This window comes from Equus asinus, chromosome 13 (assembly GCF_041296235.1).
Source record: "Equus asinus isolate D_3611 breed Donkey chromosome 13, EquAss-T2T_v2, whole genome shotgun sequence".
NCBI classification, from domain to species: domain Eukaryota; kingdom Metazoa; phylum Chordata; class Mammalia; order Perissodactyla; family Equidae; genus Equus; species Equus asinus.
The window spans coordinates 25,046,857-25,074,388 of NC_091802.1; the positions used below are offsets into that span (position 1 = coordinate 25,046,857).

General features: G+C 46.4%; 2 long non-coding RNA genes across 2 annotated transcripts; both read left to right on the plus strand.

Annotated features, from left to right (window-relative positions):
* The first annotated feature begins 1,261 nt into the window (after nucleotides 1–1,261).
* Nucleotides 1,262–16,163, plus strand: LOC123276179 (uncharacterized). Its single transcript, XR_011493711.1, has 4 exons — nucleotides 1,262–1,592; nucleotides 12,367–12,468; nucleotides 15,569–15,717; nucleotides 15,895–16,163. It is a non-coding gene; the product is annotated as an uncharacterized lncRNA (long non-coding RNA).
* A 6,740-nt stretch (nucleotides 16,164–22,903) lies between these two features.
* Nucleotides 22,904–27,239, plus strand: LOC139040029 (uncharacterized). Its single transcript, XR_011493712.1, has 3 exons — nucleotides 22,904–23,037; nucleotides 26,370–26,518; nucleotides 26,697–27,239. It is a non-coding gene; the product is annotated as an uncharacterized lncRNA (long non-coding RNA).
* Nucleotides 27,240–27,532: the final 293 nt, after the last annotated feature.

Below are 27,532 nucleotides of genomic sequence, written 5' to 3' on the forward strand. Positions count from 1 at the left end.
ATTAGGTCGCTCATTTGCCCAAAGACCCCTAATTGGTAGCATTTCAGGGACCATGGCAAATGAAGCATAACAGGAGAGTCTCTTCCTGTAGCCCCATAATCAGGAACCAGAGCTCCTGGTGAAACATCAGGTCTCCCACTTTGTACAGAGAAGTCAGCGCCAGCCACAATGTCCCAGCAGTTAAAGTGCAGCACACTCAGCTTCGGCAGCCTAGGTTCAGTTCCTGGGGGCAGACCTACACCACTCGTCTGTCAGTACCCATGCTGTGGTGGCGAACACATAGAAAAACTAGAAGGACCTACTAGAAAATACAACTATGCACTGGGGCTTTGGGGAGGAAAAAAAAAGAGAGAGGAAGATTGGCAACAGATGTTAGCTCCAGGCAAATCTGTCCCAGCAAAAAAAAAAAAAAAGAGTAAAAAGAAGTCATCCATCCTCCCCAGGTCCTCATGAAGAGGCTGCAAACTGGTCTTGCCATTCCCAGTCAGCCCTGTCATCCTGATCTCACATGAAGTAAGACATCTTATGGGACACAGTGTACATGGCCAAAAGTTATAAATGTCTCCCTGATCCCAGCTTCCATTGGGGAGAGAAGAGGGCACATTCTTCAAAGAAACCAAAGAGAGCGTTGTGTTTCACAAAATCACTCATCTAGATGGGGAGTGCCTACAAGAAGGGGTAATTGAAATCACCCTCCAGCTGGTTGGTTACTGCAGCCCTGCCCCACTCCTACCCCAGTGCTGCAAGAAGAGAGAGATCCTGGAAGAGCTTAATGTGTATTGGATGCTTGGGATCTCAGAAATGAGGGTGGACAAGATGAAATGCCACTCCACCCCTAGAAATGTACATGTATCCTATGGGCAAAGACCACTGCACCTGCCTAGGTGCCCAGTGTAGAGAGAATCAGACTAAGCCAGAAGGAGACCAAGGTCACCTCCTCACCACCAGCAGGTGACCTGGGAGCAACCATGCTGGCTCTCCTCCTGCCTCTCCCTACCCCCAGTACCAAAGGCACTGGGGCCCAGAGCAGGGAGGGGGAAAGTGAAAGAATGGACTGCTCCCTCGCCAGCCAGCACCCAGTGCCTAGATTTTAATGTCAATAAGGATGTATTCCTCATGCCTAACACATGCCTGGCCCAGAGAAGACATTTGTTACTTGTATTGAAAACCGAATGAGTGAATGAAAGTACAGAATAAAAGTGAGTGCCCCCCCTTTCTCAGTCACTCAAGGCTTTCTTGGTTTAGGAGTCATTTGTCTGTCAGAGGAGGATGTTCTCTTGCCTGAGAGACTTGCTTAGGTAACAACGTGGCATTACCCAGGGTACACACATTTTTTGTTCTCCAGATGTCAGTTTCTGGGCAGGGCTGAGGCTCCCAGAGTCCCCAGTCCCTCCCACGCCTGACTTTGTATTGCAGCTCAGTGGTCAGAAGCGCATAAAAATCCGCTGCTCTTCTCAGCCCTGCTGCACCTTTACCAAAGACTTCCAACAGCAACATGAAGTTGGGAGGCCTCCTCCTCCTTGTGAGCCTCATCACCCTCAGCTTGGAGGTACAGGAGCTTCAGGCTGCAGTGAAACTGCCACTACGTTTCGGTGAGTCCAGCAGAAGGCAGCCCCTTTCTTCTTTGAATGAGAGAGTCAGAAAGTGGGATTATCAGGGAGCAGGGTGTGCAGGGCCAGGAGGGGACGAAAGGAGGGAAGGAAAGATATTCTAGTCAAGGAGCCATTGCAGGGACCCACCTTGACTGCAGAATCTCTCTTCTTCTGCCTCCACTTTCTCCCCTCCTTTCCCTGGGTCACTCCTCCATGTGGTCTCTCCACTCTTCACTTTGCCCCCTCATCAGCATCCCTCCACCTCTCCTCTGTCTCCCTCTCCACCAGCTTCTTTGTCTCTGGCTACAAACAGATTGGAGGGCCTAGAGAAAATATTTTCTGAATCAAGCGAAACAGAAATTATCTCAATCCCTTCATTTCCTTTTACCACCAGCATTCTCAAAGGACTAAACAGACTTCTCTGCCCATGCTTCTCCGTAACTTATCCCTTAACCCCTTGAAGACTGACTATACTGCCCCCTGCACTCTCCTGAAACTTCTCTCTCAGGTCCTGTTGACAAATCTCTTGACTCTCCTCAGGAGCCAAAGTCTTTATTCTCTGCAGTATCAGACACTGTTTCCCATTTCATCAATCCTCTAACTTTCTTCTCTCCTGGACTCTCTGCACTGGACCTTTTTCTTCTCCTTGAAGATTATTACATTCAACTCTTACTCCTCTCCCTTCTTCGCTCTCCTTCCCCTACATTAGACTGGTTGCCAAATTCCATCCATTCTTTGTAATTGCCTCTTGCATGTGTTCCTTCCTCTCCACCCCCATGGCCACACTGTATTTCCAGCCCTCATTTCCCCATCTTGTGCCAGTGCAATCGCTTCCCCAAAGCTCTCCCTGCCCCTCCCTTCCTTCTGAAGTTTGCCTGCTTGTTGAATCCTGGTCCATTCTCTGCTCTCCTACCAGGATAATCTTCATAAGTAAATGCCATCAGATCCCTCCCTTGTCCTCCCAAGTGAAATCCACACTCCTCAGGTCCTCAGTATCCACCAGCTGTAAATTTACCTTCTGCCTACTTTTCCTGCTCAACTTCTAACTCTTCTCTAATGCTTCTCTAGCTTTCCATTGACCATTCCTCCTGGATTCCTTGTACTTCAGGGTGTGATGAGATGAGGTGCCTCGGGTGAAAAATTGAAGGAGGTGCTCACTCTCAGTGCTGTGCAAGCACCTCCTTAAATTTCGTGCCCCACGCGCCTCATGTGCGTCTCCCTGGTCTCGCCCTGTCCGCCCCTTCTGAACTTATTCTGGGAATTCTTTTCTGTCCTCACAACACTCTACCACCCCCCCTTAATTCTGCCTTTAAAAAATCCCTGTACTTCAAGACTCACATTTTCTGATTAATCCAATCAGAAGTAACATCTCTCCTCTGAGCCCTAGTCCTTTGGATGTACCTCTCTCAGGACGCTTCTCACAAACTGTTTTGTTTCTAGTACTTTAAACATAAGTCTTTTCTCCATTGTTAGACTCTAAGCTGCTTGAAGGTAATGACCCTGTCTTGCATCCTTGTATTTCCTGAATAAGTTTCGTCTGTGCGTTATACATAGTAAGGAATCTACAGATATAATAAGTGACCAACGTGCTGTGAGTGGGGACAAGGAGGGATCATACTGATTTTGTCCAAGGTCAGCAAGCACATTTTAGACATCCCACCAGGCCCCCCCTCACACCCTCAGACATTGCTAATCAATCCTAGCACTCTTTCTCTTGGAGCCTGGACAAGGCCACCCAGCCTTCTCAACACAGCATCAGACAGCCATCTCTATGGATTGGAGTTGACACTGGAGAATGAACTTCATTTCCCCTGCTGGATCCAAGGGCTCCATTTTACATGTGAGGAAACAGAGACCCAGAGAGGTCCAGAGACAGAATCAGAGAAACTCCTGAGAACAGCTAAGGAGCAGACCAAGCACAGCACACATTCGTCCAGAGCTCTGCATACATTTTTCCTGAGACCCCGCTGGGTCGTAACGAGCTTCTTGGACCTACTTCATTGATCCTCAAAGACTAATTTTGAGGCTCTGGGAACCTGGGGAGCTTCCACTCAGGTCAGCAGTGACTCCCTGAAATTTGGAGATGTGCTCTTCATGACAGGGCCTGTTTCACACCATCTGACACTGCAGAGGGAGCCTGGGTCTGGGGGCCAGGCAGGTTCCTCTAAACAAGACACGCTGATGTAGAGAGCTCTTGGCATAATCATATCTCTTTAGACTGATTACTAATGGTGATAGCACTAATGGAATGAAAACAGATGGCATGAAATACATTATTTGAACCAATCAATGTTATGATGTTACAAGCTGATGAAAAACAAATACTCAGAGGGAAAACAGAGAAAGAAATTCCAAATGCATGTACAATACAGCAATCCATCTAATATCTCTACTGGGTCAGGGTATGGGAGAATATTGTTGCAACTCTGCCAAAGAATACAAAATCAACAACAACTGTTGCTTTCTCACTGCCAAATTGTGTTCTACCAATGGTGTGTCAGAGCAAAGACATTATACGGATGACTGTGATTCAAGGTAAATTACTGATGAATAGACCTGCGTTTCATGTTACTAGGTGTGCCCTTCAGGAAGGACTCATTGTGATGCTAGGAAGTGCAAAATTTTAATTGCCAATTTCTGCATCTAGTATAAAACTATGTGCCATATGTTAAAACAGGGAACAGAAATAAAACAATTACAAAATCAGAAGAGAAGAAAACAAACCAAACATGTATCTTGAATTTAACTAAATATGTAACAGCCCAAATATACATTCCAAATATTGACATTGGTCCAAGCATTAGGTTAAGATATTTTCAGAATGTTAGCAGAATACACACATAGATAGAAAGAGAGAGAGAGAGAGACTATCTCTAGAAGGAAACCCAAGAAATTTAAGGGTGGTTCCTTCTGGAGAGGGAACAGAGTAGAAGGGATTGGAAGGCAGGGATGGGGAGTAAAATTACTTTTCATGGTAAATCATTTATGTTTAAATTTGTGCATTTACCTTTTTTCTTAATCACAAATACAACTTACAGAGGGCCAATTCCACTTACATCAGGAAAGAGATTATCAAGAGAGAAGGTAGACTCTGACGCTCCTTTTTCTTCCTGAAATTTGGAGAGAAATCTCCTATGAAAGTTGCCCTCCCTGTACCAGGAGGAAGGAAGACGTTCTTGTTATTAGAGATGGAATTCCTGGAAATCCGTATAAAGAAAGCTTCTTAACTAGCCCTTATCTTCCTGGTCACTGCTGCACAATTTATTACCCCTAGCCCAAAGCTCTCTGCCAATTCTTCACAAATTTGTTTCCTAGTCTAAAAGCTATAAAAGCTTCTGCTCTAGTCACTTCTTTGGGTCTTCATTCTCCTGTGAAGGCTGTGATGTGCATGTAAAAATTTAGTAAAACTTGCATGCTTTTCTGCTGTTGGTGTGTTTTATGTCAGTTTCCTTCTTAAGTCAAGCTCAAGACCCCAGGAAGGTAGAGAATTTTTCCTCTTTTACATGCCTCATGTACAGCCTCCCATCTCCCCAGCCATGGCCAGGGCTGAAGTGACATAAGCTCCATGGACACACACTCCACAAAGTCAGCCTCCGAAGATATGATTATTCCCACCACCGGGAAACACAAGTCCATAGCTAAGAGCTGGCTGAGCAAGACTGTGAAGACCATAAAGTAATTGTGAAATGTGGATTTTTAATTTCACTTTATGTGTATCTTATAAAAGGTGACAAAAGGGAAGGAAAACTATCATATCTAGGTTGGTTTCCCTTGCCCCCATATAACGTATAGCAAGAGACTGATTCACCAAAAAGGACTGCTGATTGGTGGTCTCTCAGCTGGTTTGGCCAAGTGAAGAACTTCAGACAGGTGGGTGGAGTTCAGGAATCTGGGAGGCAGTGGAAGAGAATGCCCAGCTCCTCCTTACCCTGGCCCCTGTCACATGACAGGTACACCTGAGCCCTGGTGGGTTGGGCAGTAGAGGAAAAGTCAGGGCAGGTGGTGTGGAGGAAAGAGCATGAACAGAGGAGTCAGAAAGAATTGGGTTTATCTCATACCCACCTCCACAACTAAGTTGCTCCGTACATGTGAATAAATTAAGCAGTGTCCAATTCATCATCAGTGAATTGGAGATGCTCAGTATGACAACATTGTTGGGTTGGCACAATGAGGTGATGCCCAGGAAGTGCTGGGCATGGAGAAGGCGCTCACTAAATGTGAGTTCTGTCTCCCCACTCTACTTTCTTTCATTGGCTCACGTTGGCAGCCTTTCATCTGCTGAATGGGGAAGGCTGCTGCTACAGATGTGTGTTATTCTTGGCCGGCTGCCTAATGGCTTCAGCTTCCAGATACACACTCTGGCCCAGCTTGGTAGGGATAAGGGAGGTCAGGGTCCCTCAGCTCTGCTTCACCTTCACAGAACCAAGGCTCCAACAACAACATGGATCCGGTGTCTCCTCATGGCCCTCTTCTCAAAGCTTGGGACCAGAGACTCTGTGAGGCCCGAGAGGTCACAGGTGACACTCATCAATCTCAGGAGGATGGAAGGGAGAAGAGAGAACCAGAAGCTCAGTGTTTCATGTGTGTTTTCCTTGTAGCCTCATGGCCTCACTGACTCAGGCATCATCTTCAGGGACTGGGGACAAATGCAGGTGACAGTCCCCAAGCCAGATGGAGCCCCCCCCCACCCCCAGCAGCCACAACCTTGTTCCGGGGCTGAATTCTTCCACTCCAGTCTCTCCTGTCCCTCAGGGGGAGGCTGGCCCAGGCTGCCCCTCACTCTTACCCAGCACCGGGCAGAGCAGCCTGACTGCCTGGTCCAACAAGCCCCAGTCGTGCTCTCCTTGAGTGAGTTCACATGAATTTAGTGGTGGGAACCTGCCAGGAAGTGTCGGGTATCCACGACAGGCAGAGGTGGCAGAGATAGGGGAACTGGCTTCCTACCTGTCTTCTCTAGCCAATCCCTCACAGGACTTCTGAGCCCTGTGAAGTGAGAGGCAGTCTCCCCATTGCTGTGCAGAACAAGGTGTGACTGACTGTGTCAGGACTCATGGGAACGTGGCCCCATCTTGGGACAAGGACGAACTCTTAGCTTTGGGATCACCTGGAGAGAGTGCCCTGCTGCACAGGAAGCATGCCCCTGAGGACACTGATAACGGGGGCAGTGATGGGCCTCCAGGCTCAAGTGGCTTTGCTGAGAGCAGACCACTCTCCAGAGGCCATATGATAAAGACATGAGTGGGTTTTGCTGTGAACACCTGTGGACAATTAGGGACTCCCAGAAATATGTGGGCAAGACTAGGGAGATAGGGTGGGAGTAAATGGGTGTGAGATAAGGGCAGAAAGGCAGCCAGGTGTGGGTGTAAACAGAATATGACCTCTTCCTCTCTCCAGGATGGGTAAATCTTGGAACCTTTGGGTTGAAGATGTATGACACATTAGGAGTAGGAGAGGGAAGGAGAGACCTTTGGGAAAAAGTATTGGTCACTATGGGGACTGGAGGGAGTATGGAGGGAACCCAAGCGTGTCCCGGGAATCCTTTTTTAAATTACTACAAGTTGAGGTAGAAGTTAATGGAAGACCAATGCAACTCCCCGAGGCAGTCCTCCAATGCTCTGGCTCCTGACAGCTAAGCTTTGCTTCACCTCACCTGGCAACAATTCTGCCCCATTGAGATGCTCGCTTGAGGCCAGGAGAACTCAGACTGGATGTAGGAAGAAGCCGTCTAACAATTTTCAGTATAAAGATGGCATCTTCCCCCATCTCTTTCTTCAGAGTTGTATACTAGAATACAGAGCCTATATTTTTCATTTGTATAGAGAATGCTTATTTTCAATAATGTTTATTTTGTCTTCCTTTAACCCTTTATAAGAGAAAGTCATCACTTTCTATTTTCATCAGGATGATGTTAATAGAGCCCTGTTTCTCCAGGATTTGATGACCATAGAAAATTTCAACCATTTTCTAAAGGTTGTAGATAGAACATTAAGAGGGGATCAGGATGGTAGTAAAGTGTGATGGGAATTTTTCAGAGATCCCGGACTCAGAGAAAAGTGGCCACAGGACACCCCTCTAGATATAACAGCTGGATGTGTCTTTGGGTTTTTTTACTGGGCAGCTTTGAGTGTTGGTGGCTTTACACTGCAAGTAGATCATATTAGGAGAGCACCTTGATATCTAGAAAGATGTGTATGTGCACGCATACGTAAATGTGAACGTGCTGGCAGCACAAGGGCGGAAGGTAGGAGAGCCCTCTTGAGTTGGTTATAGGACTCACAATAATGCTCCTTATTCTGGGAAAAACACCAGTGGCCGTATTTTCCCAAAGTGACACTGCCTCCTTGACATTAGCTGAATGATCCAATGTAGACCTTTGAGTCAATCTGACTTTTTTTTTTTTCCTCCTGGGGATTTGAAATGTGGAATGCAGAGGCACAGAGACTAGAAGTCATTGAGGTTGAGTCACATTAGTGACAGCACCCTCAAGAGGAATTTCATAGAGTTAAAAGAAGTGTTACTTATTCCCTGTGTGGACAGTGCTGTTCATACAGACTTATCAGGCTTAAGAGAACTGATTTGTGTAGGGGAATCCTGCAGAATTGGGCAATATCTTACAGCAGAGAGTGAAAGATTTTCAATTGTGAGTTTCAGTTCCTTATCCATGTATATTTTCTCTTTCCAAGCCTCTGGGTAGGTTGAGTGGCATTTTGTTGTAACTGGAGGAGTCGGTGACAGAATGGGGATCTCCTCCCCTGATAAGGTATGGGTTCCTTTGAGCCTTGACTCTAGAACAATCATTGAGTAATATAGGGACAGAAAGATCCAGACCTTCCCAGAAAGGCCAAACAGAAAATCTGGTGCTTGCTCTGTAATAAGCACTGAGAATAATGAACATCCCATGGGTCAGAAATGCTGCAGCAATAGTTTGGGCTGTACTGCAGCGTCGCTGTGCATGAAGTGAGTATAAAGAACCTGGTGACCTGCTTGTGAATGAAGGACAGGCCCCCTCATCTTCTCAGGGAACAGGAACACCCACCTGCCCTCTGCACACGGAAGTCTGCATAAGTCCGAGGAAAGGGTGGTTGGTTGCAAATGGCAGGAGAATTGAAATTATCCCACCCAACACAGGATATGTGAAAGAATAAAGAATCCTCATCCAAGCCAAGGAAGCAGCTCCTTCCAGTTGCTCAGCTGGGACAGGCAACGATCCTCCCAGATTCCTAGGATCAAGTTCTCCCAGGGCTTTTCACACTCCCAAACTCTGATCCAAAATCCTCAAGACGGGTACTTCTGCATGACTGAGGTAAAGGATGGGGAGTAAAAAATATAGAAAGGAAGTAAGAATGTATTGATTCCTGGTCAATGCCGAGGCACTGTCCTTGGTGCTGGGATAAAAACACATGTCCGATAAGCTCCGCAGGACACACTCATATATATAACTATATCACCTGCCTGATGCCACAGCAGAGATTTGTGCAGAATTCTGCAGGAGCATGAAGGGAATTATTAGCTCTTGTCCAGGCTGTTGGGAAAATGTTTAGGTGGGAGGAACTGTATGAGCTGGAACCTGAGGGGTGAGGCAGAGATCAGCAGGTGGAGGCGGAGCCAGGTGAACCGTCTAGGCAGCAGGACCAGCGTGTGCACAGCCTTGGGGGTGGGAAGGGCTGGGAGCTGGAGCTCAGGGGAGGCAGGGTGCTGGGGCCGTGGGACTGGAGGAGGCTTTAAAGGGAGCTCCATGGCCAATTCTGGAGCGCCTTCATTGTCATGTCTAGCAAGGTGGATAGAAATCCCCCTGGGGACAGTCAAACCGGGGAAGTTCCATGACGAAATTTGTACTTCGAGCAGCACCTCTGGTGGCAGTGAGTGATAGATGAGATCCCTCCTACCTTGCCCAGTGGCTAATCCCAGGAAAGTCCTCTGAACTCTGTGAACCCAGGATGAGGGGAAGCTCACCCACGGTCCTTTCCTTGCTGTTTTCTACTCCTGGAAGCACAGCCATGGACAGGAATTGATGATGAATGTTCGATTTGTGAGGATTTCAGGTAGCACTGCAGGCTGGTTCACTGTATAGAAACCTTATTCTCGATAATTCTGGTTTAACCCTATCCATTCTGGGTCACTGTAACCAACTAAGGTGTGTGCAGGAGTTCCTACAAGCAGCATCATCTTAACGAGGATAACTAACTGAGTACCATGTGGGCAGGGCTCTTACTCCAGGTGATGAAGAGGCTAAGAGGGCAAAGAACACATCCTGCCCTCCAGACCTTTCCTACTGACATCCTCCAGGCCCGGCCAGCTCCACTCACTCATTGGGTCAAGTTCCTCAGCCGAGGGCAAGCACTACCCTTCTCTCTGCCCAGCCATTGGCATCACAGTTCCCCCTAGGCTGTGGGACTACAGGCTGTGTTCTTGCCTTACGTAACTCATCAGGTCAGATTAAATCAGTAAACTTTGAGTAACGCAGATATAATAATGTCGCTTTCCTTCATCCAAACAATTGAAAACCTGAAAAGCAAAACACTGAAGTCCCCTGGAAAATAAAGAATTCTGCCTCCAGACTACCCTCGGACTTGAACTGCAACGTGGACTCTTCCTTATGCCAGGATCTTTCCTCTTGAGCTCAAGAAGATGAAAACCTCTCACACCCCAACACAGATTACTTTAGGATCTACAGATGAGCAGACCATATAATTACTTAGAGTTCTGTAGGACCAATGCTCTGGAGGAGAAGGAAGTCAATAGGCTATAGCCGAAATATACTTAGCATATATACTTGGCTATAGCAGATGTAGCAGAAAATAAGGGAGAGTACAATTTCATTTGTGTGAAAGGAAGCAATATTTGCCTAGCCAGGCTCTCATAAGGTGTAAATTTGCGTGGTCACAGCCATTAAGTGTGTTAGCTGAGATCTGAGATCAGACTTCTCTAGTCCTCAGCCCTGTCTCCAGGGTCCCACTGCGGGACATGGAATTGACACTGAGTCAACACTTGGAATGCAGCGCTGTTCACTACTCTTCCACCAAGGAAGCCCCAAGAATGCCAGAGGCTTAGGGACTGACACCTAACTTGTAGGTGAGGATTCCTCCCCTGTTCTTGGCTTGGACATTTTACAAGGTGGTGTCACAAAAGCAATGGAGGCCAGGGAGTGAATGACCTCCATCAGCTCACTGTCTGTCGTTTATGCATGTCTTTCTGAAAACTTGAGAGGTAGACAGGGAGCTTTAAGCATCTTCTATAAGAATGTGGTCCTGGGATGGAGGTCATCAGCTAATGATTGGGGCAGGCTCACCTGGGACTCATGTCTGGTTTGCTAAGCAGTGCAAACTCAAGTGTGTTCCATCTCTCTTCTCCCTGGGTTTGGCCGTCTAAGCTTGGAGCTTGATGCCCTGAGACCGTGGGATAGGTCTCCTTCCCTTTCTGTCTACAATGTAGAGCGCGGCTGCACAACCTCAGTCTGGTGGGGGAATGAAGGCATTTTAGCACTTCTGCCCACATTTTCAGGGTTGCTGCATTGCATAACTCCAGGGGCGACTCCTCATACTGGACTCCAGGGGAATAGCACCCCCCGGTGCTGTGCAGTCTGCAGGCTCTGCAGCACTGTGCATAACTCTGCTCTTTGCCCGTGATGGTTGCTCTGCAGATGAATCCTCCTCCTCTGCCTCTGGACTTCCCAGGAATTTCCAGGGATGCAGGGATGTCCCTCCTTGAACATGAATAAACCCCTCACCTTCTTCCATTCTGACTTCTCTGTCCTGGTCTGACCCTTGCAAGGCCACCTCTCTCTTTTCACCAAGGCCAGCCTCTCCATCTGCACTCGCCAGCCCTCAGCTCTTGCTCTGACCCTGCTCCATCAGCTCCTGGATCTCTCCTTAGAATCTCTAACCCTTTCCTCTCCACTTACTTCTACCTACAAACAGATAAATCTCCCTATTGTTGAGAAATGGAAAGTGTTTTTGCACCATCTTCTCACCTTCCACCTTGGTGTTACTGTAAAAACCATTGCCTCATCCAAAGTCACAAAGATTTATGCGTATGTTTCATTCTAAGGGTTTTATAGTTTTAGCTCTTAATTTAGGCCTTTCTCCCTTTTGAGTGAGTTTTTGTGTATGCAGGTGCAGTGGTGGTAAGCATTGAAATGGTCACCCTGGACTGCAACAAATGCCTGGTCTCAGGGATGGGTGTGATTCCTGAAATGTTGATGAATTTCTGCCCTGAAGGTCAACCATTAACCTTCCCCCAACATAGCCCAGCCATTGTCCCTCTGAAAAGATACTTAGGATCCTCAGCCATATAAGGCCCCAGCAGCGCCAATCCAAGAGCATACTTGAATCCACATGGGCATATGTGCATGTCGGGGCATCAAAGAGAAGGTCTCTAGTCAATATGGACGTCAGGGCCAGGTCTACCTGGGTTCCAACGCCAGCATCACCGCTACAAGCCCTGCTTGTGGGCAAGTCAGTTAAATTCTCTGAGCTCCCTGCCCCTCATTTCTGAAATGGGAATTACATACCTCTCAACAACTCTGTTTTTCTGCCACTGGCACTGTCTACATTTCCTTCCCCTTGAAATAATCATCAACAATTGAGTAAACATTATCTCAATTTCGTCTATGAATATGCTAATAGGTGCTTATTTTTCTGTGATGTCCTGTTTCATATGACATTCCTCTATGTAATATACACCATGTAGAAGTGGGCCCATTGCCCAATCACCACCACTTCCCAATACCCACACCTGGGGCTTCTTTGTATTCATTTGTCTTTTCTAACGTTAGGTTACTGTGTGGACCGCTGCCAATGAGACCTGGACTGTGGGCCTGGACAGCAGTGTATCAGGGTGGGATGTCATCGAATCTGCGTTCCAGCCCTGGGACTAGGTAAAAGCCCCCCGGCCTGCCCAGGGCTCCAAACCCCACACAACCCAGCGAGACTGTGGCTTAGCTCTGCCCAGACTGCCTCCCTCAGGGGCTTAATCCTGTGGTCTCTGCTTCCAGGCTTGTCCTTCCTGAGGGAACAGCATGTCACAGACCGTGTGTCCCAACTTTTTGAGCACAAAACAGTCCTGTCTTATTTTGTTATGCAAGGAATGCCTGCTCATTAGAGAAACGTCAGAAATACTAATAAAAAAGACCAATTATCCAGGATGTCACCACCTAGATAACAATTTAAAATAAAAGCTTCATAATCCACCCATACCCCCAGATATAGCCTTTTCAGAGTTAAGAATGGATAAGTGATTATTTTGTGGTTAGCACATGACTGGCACTGTGCTGAGGGCTGGAGGTAATTAAGGAGAGGTCTACGTCCTTAAAGATCTCACAGTAATAGTAATCAGTGCATTTCCAGTTGATTCCAACCCCTCACGAACCTATGCACAACAGAGCAGGACCCTGCCCGGTGTTTTCGCACCATCCTCTCACCTTCCAGCGCTGACTGAAACAGTGCTCCACTGCTATTCCTGGCCGACTTTTTGGAAGTGGGTGGCCATGTCCTTCTTCCTGGTCTGTCTAGTCTGGAAGCTCTGCTGAAACCTGTCCACCATGGGTGACGCTGTGGGTAGTTGAAATGCCATTGGCATGGCTTTCAGCATCACAGCAACACACACCAGCACAGTATGACAACCGACAGAAGGGTGGTGTGGTTCCCTGCCCACGAAACAAACCTGGGCCACAGCAGTGAAATCCTCAAATCTTTACCACTAGACCACCACACGGTAATACTGGTAAACAGATAAACCAACAATGATGTAGGAAAACAGCGTATGTATGTGATTTTACAAACATGGTGTCATGACATCATCTCTAATCAATAAATAGAACTCTACCACACGTTTTAAATGGCTCACTGCTTTCCAGTAGAGGGATATGCCTTATTTTCCACACATTCTTCTCCTCTTACAGATTGAGATAACCTGTCATGTTGGGACACTTTTTAATAACTAGTACAAGATAAATGTCCTTGTGCTAAATCATATTTCTTTAGGATAAATTCCTAAAAATGGAATGGCCAAATATGCATTTGAAAGCTTCTGATGTGTATTGCTAAACTGCTTAACGAAGATGTCTTTCAACCCGAAAACAAGGCATAGCCTCACCTCACATAACTGTAATTTAGTAGACAAACATCTACTAACATTTTATGAAAACGTATGTGTGTTAATGATGTGCTTGTACTTATATTTGTAAAGCACAGAGAAAATTCCAGAAGGAGCCACAGGAAATAGAAGCTACCTCCCGGGAAGTGGACTTGATGGGTTGAGGAAAAGGGAGAGTTACTTTTTACTTTATATAGTTGAGTACTGTTTATCTCTTAAAAATAAAAATGTAGTACATTTTTAATCATGAAAACTATGTAGATATCCTAGCTACATATTTTGAATTGGACAAAAGGCTAAAACAAATAAGCCCCCTCACAACCTTCCCCTGCTATCCTGCCAGGATTAACAGTTTTCAGCTGAACTTTTCTAGTGGTAGGTGTCTGTGTGGATCAATGCCAAACACACCAGGACTCTGGTGTAGGACGTCTGTGTGTTGGCAATGGATGCGGCCGTGTCTGCCGGCCAGCCCAAGACCAAGGTAAAAGCAGCAAGCCCTGCCCTCTGCATCTCTGACCCACTGAATGCTTAGCCCTGCCGGGACATGGCCACCAGGCCCCCTGCACAGAAAGAGAGAGAAGGTGGCTACAGCTGGGGCCAGTGGTAGCCTCTGTGAGAATTAGAAAAGATGCTCCTTCCTCCCTGTCTAGAAGGTCGTGAAGACAGATTAATAACACTTGTTTTGGAAGAATTTGTAAACTTGAAAAGCTGGAAATACTATTAAAACACCAAATTATTCCTCTGCAAGGGCTGGAAAGAACGTGTTTATGGACAAGTTACCCTGTTTCTTGTACCCAAACACACGTTCACACTGCTGTGACACGATAGTCTGTTCATTCATTCCACCAATATTTACGCCTGCCCAGGCTGCTGCTTGCAGCAGTGGCTGACAGCTGCTGTTTCACCACAGAACCTTCATTTCCTTACTTTCCTGACTGAAAGGTAGCGATTGATTGAAACCACCACAAGTTTGGTGGGTGCATGAAAGTGGACTGGGAAGGAGGGGGATGTAGAGGAGTTAGGACTGTGTGTATCAGCCAAAGAACAGCTTGCTAACACACCTATACATTACCTAAGGCTCCAGGGCCACCATCAGACATTTTGGGAGGTGAGGTATGGGAGGTGGAGGAGTGCGTAAGGGAATCCCACAGAGGGAGGAGGTCTCTTCCCTCATAGAGTAGAAAATCATCACCCATCAGATCTACTTCACTTGCCTCACAAGTGTAAGAGCCAGCCTGCATTTGCCGTGCCCCAACTTGATAGGGTAGTCCTTTTTGGTGGTGCTGTATAACAGGGGTTCTCCAACGTCAACATGCATAAGAATCACCTGGGAGTCTTATGAAACTCAGATGGCTAGAACACAGCCCCAGAGGTCCTGTGTCAGTAAGCCTGTGGTGGGGCTCAGGGATCTGAGTTTCTAGCAAGCTCCCAGGGGATTCTGAAGCTGCAGATTCATAAAACCCACTTTCAGTAGCACTAGGTGCAGGACTGGGGTTCTCTTTCAGGCAGGGAGCAGGGACAGGATGTGGGAGTCAGTTTTAATTGGCACCTGAAGGCAGATACATTGGTGAGAGGTTGGCTGTTTGTGATCTGAGATTTAATTGTCTAGTCCCAGAAGAAACAAAAGAAGTGTGTTAGCAGCAATGCGATCTCCTCTTCTCCCAGGATGCTGCAGCTGCTGGCCATCAGTTCATTTTCCCATGAACAAAACAGTACTGTGTGCCTTCAAAGTTGAGAGGGGAGAAGGATGGGGGGTGTCAAGGAGGGAAGAGGTTAAAGGTCCACCAGGGAGCAAGGCACTTCTGCCCTCTCTCTCTCAACACCAGGTCCCACTCCCTCTACAGAGGCAGTCTGGGTTCTGAAAACACTGTTTTGTTTTTCAGTTGGAATAAGACCCGGAAGTTGTCCAAGGCTGCCTCCAGGAACTTTTGGGCTTTGTGTTGAACTGTGTTCAGGAGACTTGTCTTGTCCCAGGGGACAAAAATGTTGCAGCAATGGTTGTGGCCACTCCTGCCAAACCACTGTTCAAGACGTGAGTATAAGATAGAGAGCTGTGTATGGGAAACATGGGGCCCTATGGCCTTTACAGCACAGGAGGGACCCAAACCACCTCTCTTCTCACTGAAGCCTGGGTGGCAGGTGAAGAAAGCTGGTTGGGAGCAAAGAGCAGGCATTTCTGGAAAGTGTCATGATTATGTTTCTTTTTTAGGAGGACTTCCCTATCCCTTCCGGTGATCAATGAAGCTTAGCCTCCTTCAGTGACCATTCACAAATGTCATCTTTCTTCCAATACCTGGTAATGGGTTTTCCCACTATGTTTTCCTGGCCACTCTCCCTTCCTGGAACCCCAGTACCACAGGATGAGGATCTCAATCAACTTTGGCTTGAGTGCTCAGTTCTGGCAATTGTTGGAGGTATCATGGGGTACCTGCTTCCAAAATTATTCTTCTTCTGAATAAAATTATTTCTGTGGCATTATCCAGCCAGAGTCATGATTTCTATGTAAGATTCTAGCTCACTTACAGTATCTCCATCTCCAACAAGTATTTAAACCCAACCTGTGGAACATGTCTCATTTCCATTATCCCTCACCCCTCATATCCTCTCTGTCCCCCTCATCCTAACTCCTTATATCAGATATTTATAGTCACAAAAACAATGTATTACAAGCTACTGCAAAACTCTTGGCCTAAAATAACAATCATTCTCCCAGATCTGTGTGTTGGCTAGGGGGTCGGTGTATCTAGGCTGGGCTCAACTGGGCAACTCTGCTGATCTTGGCTGGACTCACTCATGCATCTGAGGTTGATTGATTCAACTGGGGTTGGCTGGGGCGACTTGGCTGTTTCATCCTTCTCCAAGCCAAAGACCAATCCAGGCACTCCATCTGCTTAGAAATCTCACCACATAACCCTATAAAATTCACTTCCGATTCTCCAAGATGACTCTTCCATACTTCTCTTTCCTCAAATCTCCATCCCATCTACGTGTCACTCCAGCCTCCACCATGCAGGTCTCACTGACTATCTCGCTACATCCTTCATTGAGAAAATACTTGCAAGTCTGAAAAAGTTCCCTCCTGTTTTATCTCTATTTGTACCAAGTGACCCTAGTTCATCCTCTGTAATAATGGGAAAAATGATCCCTCTTCCTACTTCAGTCCAACCCCGCCAATTATATTTTGAATGTTTCTTATCTAATCAAGGACTTCACTCCTCTAATTATACCCTCCAGGGTCATAGTTGTCTCCCTTGTTCCTGGATCACTCCATAATTGTCATCCAACTATGCCTGGACTCCATTCTTCAATCCAGGTACCATCCACTCCACAGCTGAAATCCCAGTCACCACTAGGTGTCAGGACTTGCTTCTCTGCTTCCTCACCTCTGCCCACCCCAACTCTCTCCTCAGGGAGCAGCCTCCCTCTTCCCTGTGATTGGCTCCAACCACTACCTCCCCTCACTCCAGCACTCCAGTCAAGCCTCCTCTGGCCTTCCACACCCTGGAACTTGGCTAATGCCACTCATGTAGCCTGAATGTCACCTCATAGTGGAGCCCTCCACGCAGGGCATAAGGAATGGGGTGCTAGCACACCTCAACACAAATGATCTCAGGATCTAGTAGAGTACCTGAGGGCCCTGTTGGGCCTCTGGTCTGGAGGACGGTGCCCAAGGTAGGGACAAATACATTGCAGCTCTATTCACCGTACCAGCGCTCCATAGAGGGTGTAAAGAATAGCCTGTTACCTTTGGGAGTTTAAAACCTAACTGAGAATAAGGAACATATCTGAAGGAGAAAGAAAATATTTATCTGATAGATCATTAGGTGTTAGACACTTTCCCTACATTACTTCCTTATTCTTACAACAGCCCAGGAGTTGAGCATTCTGAGCCTCTAATTCTTGATGAAGAAACCTAGGGAGATTAACTGTCAAGGTCACATTGCCAGGATGTAGTAGAACCTGATTTTACATCCAGATATTTGTGGCTCCAAAACCCACTGCTTTTCCTACACTCTGCTACCTCCAGCCATGAAAATGCAGGACGTATATTTATCTGTGAATTTAATTCCAGTCCACCACTTTGAGAGCAGTTGTACTCACAACTCTCCCACAGTGTGAAGCACATGTAGCGTTGGGGCCTTGAGAACTGACACTAAAGGGTTTCCTAACACTTGTTTAGTGACTAGTTACAGGACCTTGGTTAATGTTTGCGGGACCAAGAGCTTGAAAGACTTGGATCAATGATACAGTCTCCGTGCCAAGCTGATTGAACGGTCCTTGAAATAGAGGCTATGGGTCTTGGCTACTCCTGTAACTTTGAGAGGTAAAGAGGGGACCTCTAAGGGGGCATTGTGAGAATAGCACCATCTCCCATGACAGTGGGTTGCAATGTCCCCAGAGTCTAGAGGCTACGTGATGCTGCTTGGGGAGGCAGCTGCATTCTGACTGGTGTATTTGGATCCATGCAATGAAAAGTCACTGGCAGCCCCAAAATCTGTGCTTATTTCAAGCTAGTCCAAACCAAGATATTTGTCCATCCTCCACTTTTTCTTCCTCTTCATTGAGCTTCACTTTCTCAGTTTCATGCTGAAATCCCAGGGCTCTCAAACATTCCCTCTCCTATGCCAATCAAATGCACAGTGCTGTAACCCCAAAGTCCTCGAGCCTCATCAGCCTGTAAAGAAGGAACAAAGTTACATCTGAATCACTGCATGGGCTGGCACTCCTTAAAGAATAAGAATGTAGAATTCCATAACAGCTGCACCACCATCATTATTCAGGAAAAATTAATGCTAACTTCAAGAAATTAGAATTCCCAAAAAGGACCCACTCCCTTTAGGAGGGCAGTGTCGGGGTATGTGTGTGTGTCTGTGTGTGTGTGTTTGTGTGTGTGTGTGTGTGTGCGGCAAGGTATGGGCATGATGGATAGGAGGAAGAGATAAAAAGAGTTTGTCAAAAGTGATGGGACTAATTAGAGTTCACACTGTATGAAGTAGTTGATGCAACAAATCACCCCCCCCACCACCACCACCAAATCTTACTGACTTAATCTTTGAGGTTTATTCCTCTCCAGTATGAAATCCGAAATGGGTCTTCTTGAACACCAAGCAGCTTTCCTGCAGTGGAAATTTGGGGTCTGCGCTCCAATCTTGTATTCACCAACTTCAGCACTTGGCTTCCAGGACCATCTGCCTATGTATGTGATCAGCCTGGCAATAGGAAGAAGGGAATGGAGGAATGTGCAGGGGTGGGGGAGGGCAGTTACAGTCTTCGACCCAGAAGTGGTGCACAGTGCTTCTGCTCAATTCCATTGCCTAGAACTCAGTCTCACGGCCATAGCTACCTGCAAGGAAAGCTGGGACCTGTAACCTGCTGTGTTCTCAGGAAGAAGAAAAGAGTTTGGTCAGTCAGTCTGACACCCATATGGAGGCTGGCCTTCCCGATTGTGGCCAAGGTTGAATAGACCTGTCCTTACTGACCAAGATTACACAGAGTCATCCTTGTAAAATGATTGTTCTCCCAAACAGCTTTGCAAAAGGAACAATGAAAACTTATACCAAAAGCTGGATCAATGTTTCTGAGAACCTGTAATAAAGAAGGCTTGAGGATTCAGCACAAGGCGGAAGGAGGAAGGAAAGATGTGATACTCAGATATGGGGTTTACCCCACATCAGAACTTGGCAGGAGGCTTATTCACCCAAGGGAATCTCTCTTTGTTTGAATTTCAGGTAGTGTGACCAAACGAGGAATTCTAGATCATTCTATGAAGATTAGGGGGAGAAAAAGAGAGGATGCTAGTCCCTGTCCTAGACCAAGCCCTGAGCCCTGTACTATTAATGTTTGGATGTGAAATCTGGAGAAAGAGAGTGTGGAAGGAAAAGATGTAAACAGTGTCATGTGCAGGCATGGGATTTGTGGTCAAAAAGACTTGGGTAATTAAGAAGCTGTGTAACCTGGGGAGTTACTATCTCCTCCTGTGTGAAGAGGAGATAATGCCTGAGAAGACCTTAATCTTTAAAAGGGGTGTAGATAATACATATTTTTATATAAAAGATTTGTGTGTGTGTGTGTGTGTGTGTGTGTGCCGTAAAATCTGGCACACAAAGTGCACAATAAATGCCAGGTCTCTGTCTCCTCACCCCATTTCCCCTGTCATTCACAGTGTCCTCCAGTCTTCAGTAGCCTTAAGTATTAGGAGGAAGAACCTATTTCTCTTAGCTCAGAGACTTGATTGAAAATACATCATTACTCAATGGTAAACACTGGTCCATGTCATCCAGAAAGGTCAGCTGCCTGTCAGGACTCAAGTTGCCAAATATATATGACTTCACCCCAGTTCCACATGCTGCCCAGCTCACTGCAGGGAAGATAGAATCGCAGCCCATCTCTTTCATCTGTGTTGTCACCAATGGAGACCCCACTCAGCAACATGACATGGGGGCTTCCTCCTCCTTACAGACCTCTCCACTCAGCACAGAGTTCAGGGGTTGCCCTCAAAACTCACAAGGTGATTGGTGAGTCCAGGCAGCAAATGGCCTGTTAGTGTCAGGAGAAGGAACTAGATAGAAGGAAGTCAGGGCCCAGTGTGTACAAATATGGGAAGAAGCGGAAGGGAGTGGGAAGGGCAGGGGACATAAGACATTCCACATGAAGAAGTGCAGGGGGACATCTCCAGTGCCACCTCTGCATCTGCTCCCAGGCTCTTCTCTTCTTTTCCAAAGCTTGTCCTTCCAGCTGCACTCCCCACCCTGCCCTGGGCCTGCTCTACTCCTGCACTCGCTGTATTCACTATGGTGCCTTCTGAACATGTAAGCAGAGCTGAATAATACAGAGTTCATTTCCTTTCAAGGAAAAACATCCTCTCTCATGTCCATGTAAAGGGAAACCTACACATCAGTGCAGTTTTACTCTAATAACTCTTCTTAGAGATGAGGAAACTTGAGTCCTGTTCATAGAGAGGGCATGACTTACCCAAGGTCACACAGTGGTTACTCTGAGGCTTAAACTTGGTGCATTTAATTGTAAGTAAGACTTCTTTTTTTAAATAATGCTGTCATTAATCCTGAAAACAGCAACATTTTTTGGGTGCTTGCTCCCTCCCAGGCATTGTGCTGAGTTCTGAATATAATTATCTCATTGAATTCTCACCCCAACACTGGGGAGCAGGTACTATTCTTATCTTTATCTTACAGGGGAGGACACAGAGCCTCACAAGGTTCAGTGACTTGTCCAGTGTCACACTGCTACTAAGCTGGAGTCGGGGTCTGATCCGCTGGTTGGGCTCCTGAGTTCAGACTCTTGCTACATTCTCTAGGTCTAGTTCAGCACAGAGAGGTCTAGGTGGGAGGGCACACGCTTATCGTTTTCATGGTGTCCAGATCTTACCCTGTGGTCCCTTCTTGTCACTTCAACTTTGGACTCACGCTCTAGTCTCAGAGCACAGGGAGCAGCAGAGCTGGTATTTGGGGCAGCTGGTTATTCACTAGTCATTCTGAGAATGAGCCCCTCACCTCGTAAAGGCTTTCAGTGGGAGTGGGAATGTTATAAACCAGTGTCACCTCAAGAAGGAAGGAAGGAAGGAAGAATGCAAGGAAAGAAGGAAGGAAGGAAGAAGGGGCTCTGAAGACCCCGCTCAGCCCTGAGTAACGCAAAGGACTAACTAAGCACGTTCTTAGGACTCCAGCAGAACAGGGCACCCAAAATAAGATGAGAAAAGAGGACAGCAAAAAAGAAACAAACTGAATTTCAACATCCCTGTGAGTTTTGTGCAATTTCAAAAAATAGTTAGCATTTTTTTGAAAGTTTGTAATTATATATTAAGAATATTACTACAATACTCTTTTTAGCGTTTCGGATCTCTAAAAATTTCTTTCTGGCTCTGACCCTGTTACAGAAATGAGACACCAACCATCTCAGCTTTGGGATAGGCAGGCTGGAGTTAAGGCAGTCTTTAAAAGTGCTTTATGAATAATGTGTAACTGTACCCTTAAGCCCACCCGGGGGAATTAGCAATTTATGAAGTCAGTTGTTTGCCCAAGGGACCTCTAACTGGTAGCATTTCAGGGACTGTGACAAATGAAGCATAACAGGGAGAGTCTCTTCCTGTAGCTCCAGAATCAGGAACCAAGGCCCTTGGTAATGCATCAAGTCCTCCACTTTCAAAGAAAAGTCAACCATCTCCCCAGGGCCTTATTAAGAGGCTGCAAACAGGTCCTGCCATTCCCAACCAATCCTGCCATCTTTCTCTCACATGAAGTAAGACATCTTATGGGACATACTACTCATGGTAAAAAGTTATACATGCCTACCCCTATTCCTGCTGCCACTTGGGAGGGAAAAGGGCATATTCTTAAAAAAAAAAACAAGGGGAGCGTGTGATTCAGAAAATCACTAATCTAGATGAGAAGTGCTAAATGAAGAGGGGAAATGAAATCTCACTCCCCAGCTGGCTGGCTACTGCAGCCCCGCCCCACTCCCACCCCAGTGCTACACGAAGACAGACATCCTGGAAGAGCTTAACATGTATCTGGAGTTTGGGTTCTCAGAAATGAAAGCGGACACAATTAAGTGCAACTCCATCCCCAGAAACTTACGTGTGTCTTATAGGCAAAGACCACCACACCTGCTAAGTCCCAGGCATAGAAAGAATCAGACCAGCCAGAAGGAGCCCAAGGCCGCCTCTGCATCACCAGAAGGTGACTTGGGAGCACCCCTGCTGGCTCTCCTACTGCCTCTTCCTGCCCCCAGTACCAGAGGCGCTGGGGCCCACGGCAGGGAGGGAGGAGGTGAAAGAGGGCTCTGCATCGTCCTCAGCCAGCACCCAGTTCCTAGATTGTGATGTCAATAAGGACGTATTCCTGATGCCTACCACATTGTTGACCTAGAGAAAACATTTGTTACTTGTGTTGAAAAATGAATGAATGAATGAAAGTACATAATTAGAGGTAGAGCCCACACACACCTCCTTTCTCAGTCATTCAAGGCTTTCCTAGTTTAGGAGGCTTATTTGTCTGTCAGAGGAGCTGGGCGTCCTTTGGCTCAGACACTTGCTTAGGAAACAACACGGCAGTACCCAGGGTTCACACAGTGTGAAGTGTGAGTTCTCCTCATGTCAGTTTCTGGTCAGGGCTTAGACTCCTAGAGTCCCTAGTCCCTCCCAGCCCTGGCCTTGCATTGCAGCTCAGTGGGTGGAAGAGCATAAATTTCCACTGCTCTCAGCCCTGCTGTATTTTTACTGAAGACTTATGACAGCAACATTAAGTTGAGAAATTCCTCCTCCTTGTGACCCTCATCACCGTCAGCTTAGAGGTACAGGAGCTTCAGGCTGCACTGAGACCCTTTCAACATTTGGGTGAGTCCAGCAGAAGGCAGCTCCTTTCCTCTTTGAATGAGGGAGCCAGAAAGTAGGACATCACGGACCAGTGCGTGCAGGGGCAGGAGGGGAAGAAAGGAGCGAAGGAAAGATATTCTAGTTAAGGAGCCATTGCAGGGACCCATCTTGATGGCAGAATCTCTCTTCTTCTGCCTCCGCTTTCTCTCTTCCTTTCCCTGGGTCACCTCTCCATCTGGACTCTCCACTCTTCCCTTTGCCCCCTCATCATCGACTCTTTATCTCCCCTGCATCTCCCTCTCCACCAGCTTCTTTGTCTCTTGCTAAAAGTACATTGGATCACCTAGAGAAAACATTGCCTTAATCATGTGAAACACAAATCATTTGAATCTCTTTTATTCCTTTTACCACCAACATTCTCAAAGGAGTAATCTGAGTTCTCTGCTCTTACTTCCCCATAACTCACTCCTTAACCCCGTGAAGACTGATTAGAGTCATTCCTGCCCCCAGCCCTCTCCTGAAACTTCACTCCCACGTTCTGTTGACAAATCTCTTGACTCTCTTCAGGAGTCAAAGGCTTTATCCTCTGCAGCATCTGACATTGTTTCCCACTTCATCAATCTTCAAACTTTCCTATCCTAGATTCTCTTCACTGTATCTTTCTCTTCTCCCTAAAGATTATTGCATTCAACTGCTACTTCTCTCCCTACTTTACTCTTTCCTCTACACTAAACTGGTTGCTAAATTCTGTCCATTCCAGAAATTGTCTCTTGCATGTGTTCCTTCCTCTCCACCCTCGTGGCCAGACTGTATTTCCAGCCCTGACTTCCCCATCTTGGACAGCACAATGGCTTCCCAGCAGCTCTCCCTGCCCCTCTCTTCCTTCTGAAGTTTGTGAGCTTGTTGAATCCTGGTCCATTCTCTGCTCTCCCACCAGAATAATCTTCACAAGTAAACTGCAACCATATCCCTCTCTTGTTCTCCCAAAGGAAATCCACACTCCTCAGGTCCTCAAGATCTGCCCAATGTAGCTTTACCTCCTGCCTACATTTTCTGCTCAGCTTCCAACTCTTCCCTAACACTTATCCAGCCTTCCATTTTCCATTCCTCCTAGATTCCTTGTATTTCAGGGTGTGGAGTGACAAGGTGAGGCACCTCGGGTGCAAAATTGAAGGAGTTCACTCTCAGTGCTGTGCAAGCACCTCCTTAAACTTTGTGCCCTATGTGCTTCATGCGCCTCTCCCTGGCCCTGCCCTGTTGCATTTTCCCCTTGTGAACTTTTGCTAGGAGTTCTTTTCTGTCTCACAACACTCTACCATCCCCGGTCAATTCTGCCTTATAGAAATCCTTGTACTTCAAGACCCAGCTTTTCTAATTAATCCCATTGGAAGTAACATCTTCTCTCCTCTGTGCCCCTCAGTCCTTTGGATGTACCTTTCTTGGGACACTTATCACAAATTGGTTTGTTTCTAGTACTTTAAACTAAGTCTTATCTCCATTGTTAGGCTCTAAGCTTCTTGAAGGTAACGACCCTCTCTTACATCTTTGTATTTCCTGAATAACATACCTCTATACTTTATATATAGTAAGGAATCAACAGATGTAATACGTGACTAAATTGCTATGAGTGGGGACAAGAAGTCTTCAACCCTCTCACCATAAACTAATGACAGCTAACAGAAACATGGCGGATTGTGCTAACCTTCTCCCAGGTCAGCAGGTACATTGTAGACATCCCACCCGGCTGGAGACACTGGAGAACAAACTTCATTTCCCGTGCTGGATCCAAGGCCTCCACTTTACATATGAGGAAACAAAGCCTCAGAGAGGTCCCTGGACAGAATCAGAGAAACTCCTGGTAACAGCTGAGCAGCCAACCAAAGCGCATCACACATTTCTCCAGAGTCTTCCTGTGTTTTGCTAGAAGCCCCTGTGGGGTCTTGATCAGTTTCTTGGATCTACTTCATTGATCCTCAAAGACTAACTTTGATGCTTTGGGAACCTGGGGAGCCTCCAGTCAGGTCAGGAGTGACTCCTTGAAATTTGGAGATGTGCTCTTCATTTCAGGGTCAGTTTCACCATGTGGGACTGCAGAGGGAGCCTGGGCCTAGGGGCCAGGCAGCTTCCTCAAAAAGAGCAAGCCGATCCCGAGAGCTCTTGACGTAATGGTATCTCTTTAGACTGATCACCAATGTTAGTCACACTAATGAAATTAAACCAGATGGCATGAATAATACATTACTTGCACCAATCAATATTATGATGTTACAAGCTAGTGGAAAATAAATATTCAGAGTGAAAATGGAGGAAGAAATTCCAAAGGCAAGTACAATACAGCAATCCATCTAATATCTTCTCGCATCTGGATGTGGGAGAATATTGTTGCATCTCTGCCAAAGGAATGCAAACTCAGTAGCAACTGTTGCTTTCTACTGCCCAATTGTCTTCTACCAATGGTGTGTCAGAGGAAAGACAGTATACGGATGACTGCGATTGAAGGTAAATTACTGGTGAATAGACCCGTGTTTCATGTTATTACGTGTGTCTATCAACAAGGACACATTGTGATGCTAGGAAGGGCAAATTTTTAATTGCCTATCTCCACAATTAATATAAAATTATATGGTATGTGTTAAAACAAGGAACAGATATAAAAGAGTTATAAAATGAAGAGATCAGAAAACAACCCAAATATGTATCCTGAATTCAACCAAATATGTATCAGGCCAAAACATAGTCAAATGATCTTGACATTAATCCAAATATTAAGTTAAAAGAATCAGATTATTATCAGAACACACACACATAGGTGATAGATAGATAGAAGGATAGATAGATAAATATAGAGACTATCTTTAGAAGGAAACCCAAGAAATTATAATAGGGGCTCCTTGTGGAGAGGGAACAGGGTGGGAGGGAACTGAAGCCAGGAATGGGGAGAACAACTACAGGACTGGGGTTCTCTTTCAGACGGGGAGCATGGGCAGGCTGTGGGACTCACTGTTAACTGGCATCTGAAGGCACATGGAACTGGTGGGAGTCTAGTTCTGTTGTAATCTGAGATTTAATTATTTAGTCCCAGAAGAAACAAAAAGAAGGGAGTTAGCAGCAATGCAATCTCCTCTCCTCCCAGGATGCTGCAGCTGCAGGCCATCAGTTCGTTATCCCATGGACAAAACAGTACTGTGTGCCCTCAAGGTTGAGAGGGGAGAAGATGGGGGGTGTCAAGAAGGGAATAGGCTAAAGGTCCACAAGGGACAGAGGCAATTCAGCCCTCTCTCTCTCTCAACACCAGGTCCCACTCCCTTCTACAAAGGTGGTCTGGGTTCTGAAAAGAATATTTTGTTTTTCAGATGGAGCAAGACCTAGAAGTTGTCCAAGGCTGCCTCCAGGAACTGTTGGACTTTGTGCTGAACTGTGTTCAGGAAATGGATCTTCTCCCAGGGGACAAAAATGCTGCAGCCATGGTTGAGACCACTCCTGCCAAACCACTGTTGAAGACGTGAGTATAAGATAGAGAGCTGTGTATGGGAAACATGGGTCCCTGGCGGCCTTTACAGCACAGAAGGGACCCCAACCACCCCTGTGTTAACTGAAGTCTGGGTGGCAGGTGGAGAAAGCTGATTGGTAGCAAAGAGCAGGCATTTCTGGAAAGTGACATAATTCCCTTTGTGTTGTAGGAGGAAGACTTCCTTATTCCTTTGGATGATCAATGAGTCTTAAATTGATTCAGTGACTATTCCCAAAAGTCATGTTTATTCTAATACCAAGGAGGAGAACACTCTTTCCTACTACCCTTCTTGGCTCCTCTCTGTTCCTGGAGCCCCAGTACCACGGAATGAGGATCTAAATTAACTTTGGCTTCAGTGTTCAGTTCTGGCAATTGCTTGGAGTATCATGGGGTGACTGCTTCCAAGATTATCCTTTTTCTTTTTTTTTTTTTAAAGATTGGCACCTGAGCTAACAACTGTTGCCAATCTTCCTTTTTTCCCCCTGCTTTTCTTCTCCTCAAATCCCCCCAGTATATAGTTGTATATTTTTTAGTTACGGGTCCTTCTAGCTGTGGCATGTGGGACGCCGCCTCAGCATGGCCTGACAAGGGGAGCCACGTCTGCGCCCAGGATCCAAACCGGTGAAATCCTGTTACGCTGAAGGGGAGTGCGCAAAGCTAACCACTTGGCCACCGGGCGGCCCCTTCTGAATAAAATTATTTCTGTGGCATTATCCAAACTGAGTCATTATTTCTATGTAAGATTCTAGCTCACCTACATTAGTACCTCCACCTCCAACAAGTATGTAACTCCAACCCATTGAACCTGTCTCTTTTCCATTATCCATCACCCCTCATATCAACTCTGTCCCCTTATGCTTATCCTTACCCTATTTATATCAGATATTTATAGTCACAGTAAGAATGTATATATAACAAGCTTCCCCAAGACTCATTGACTTAAAATAACAATCATTCTCCTGGATTTGTGAGTTGGCTCGGGGGTCAACGGTTCTACGTTGGACT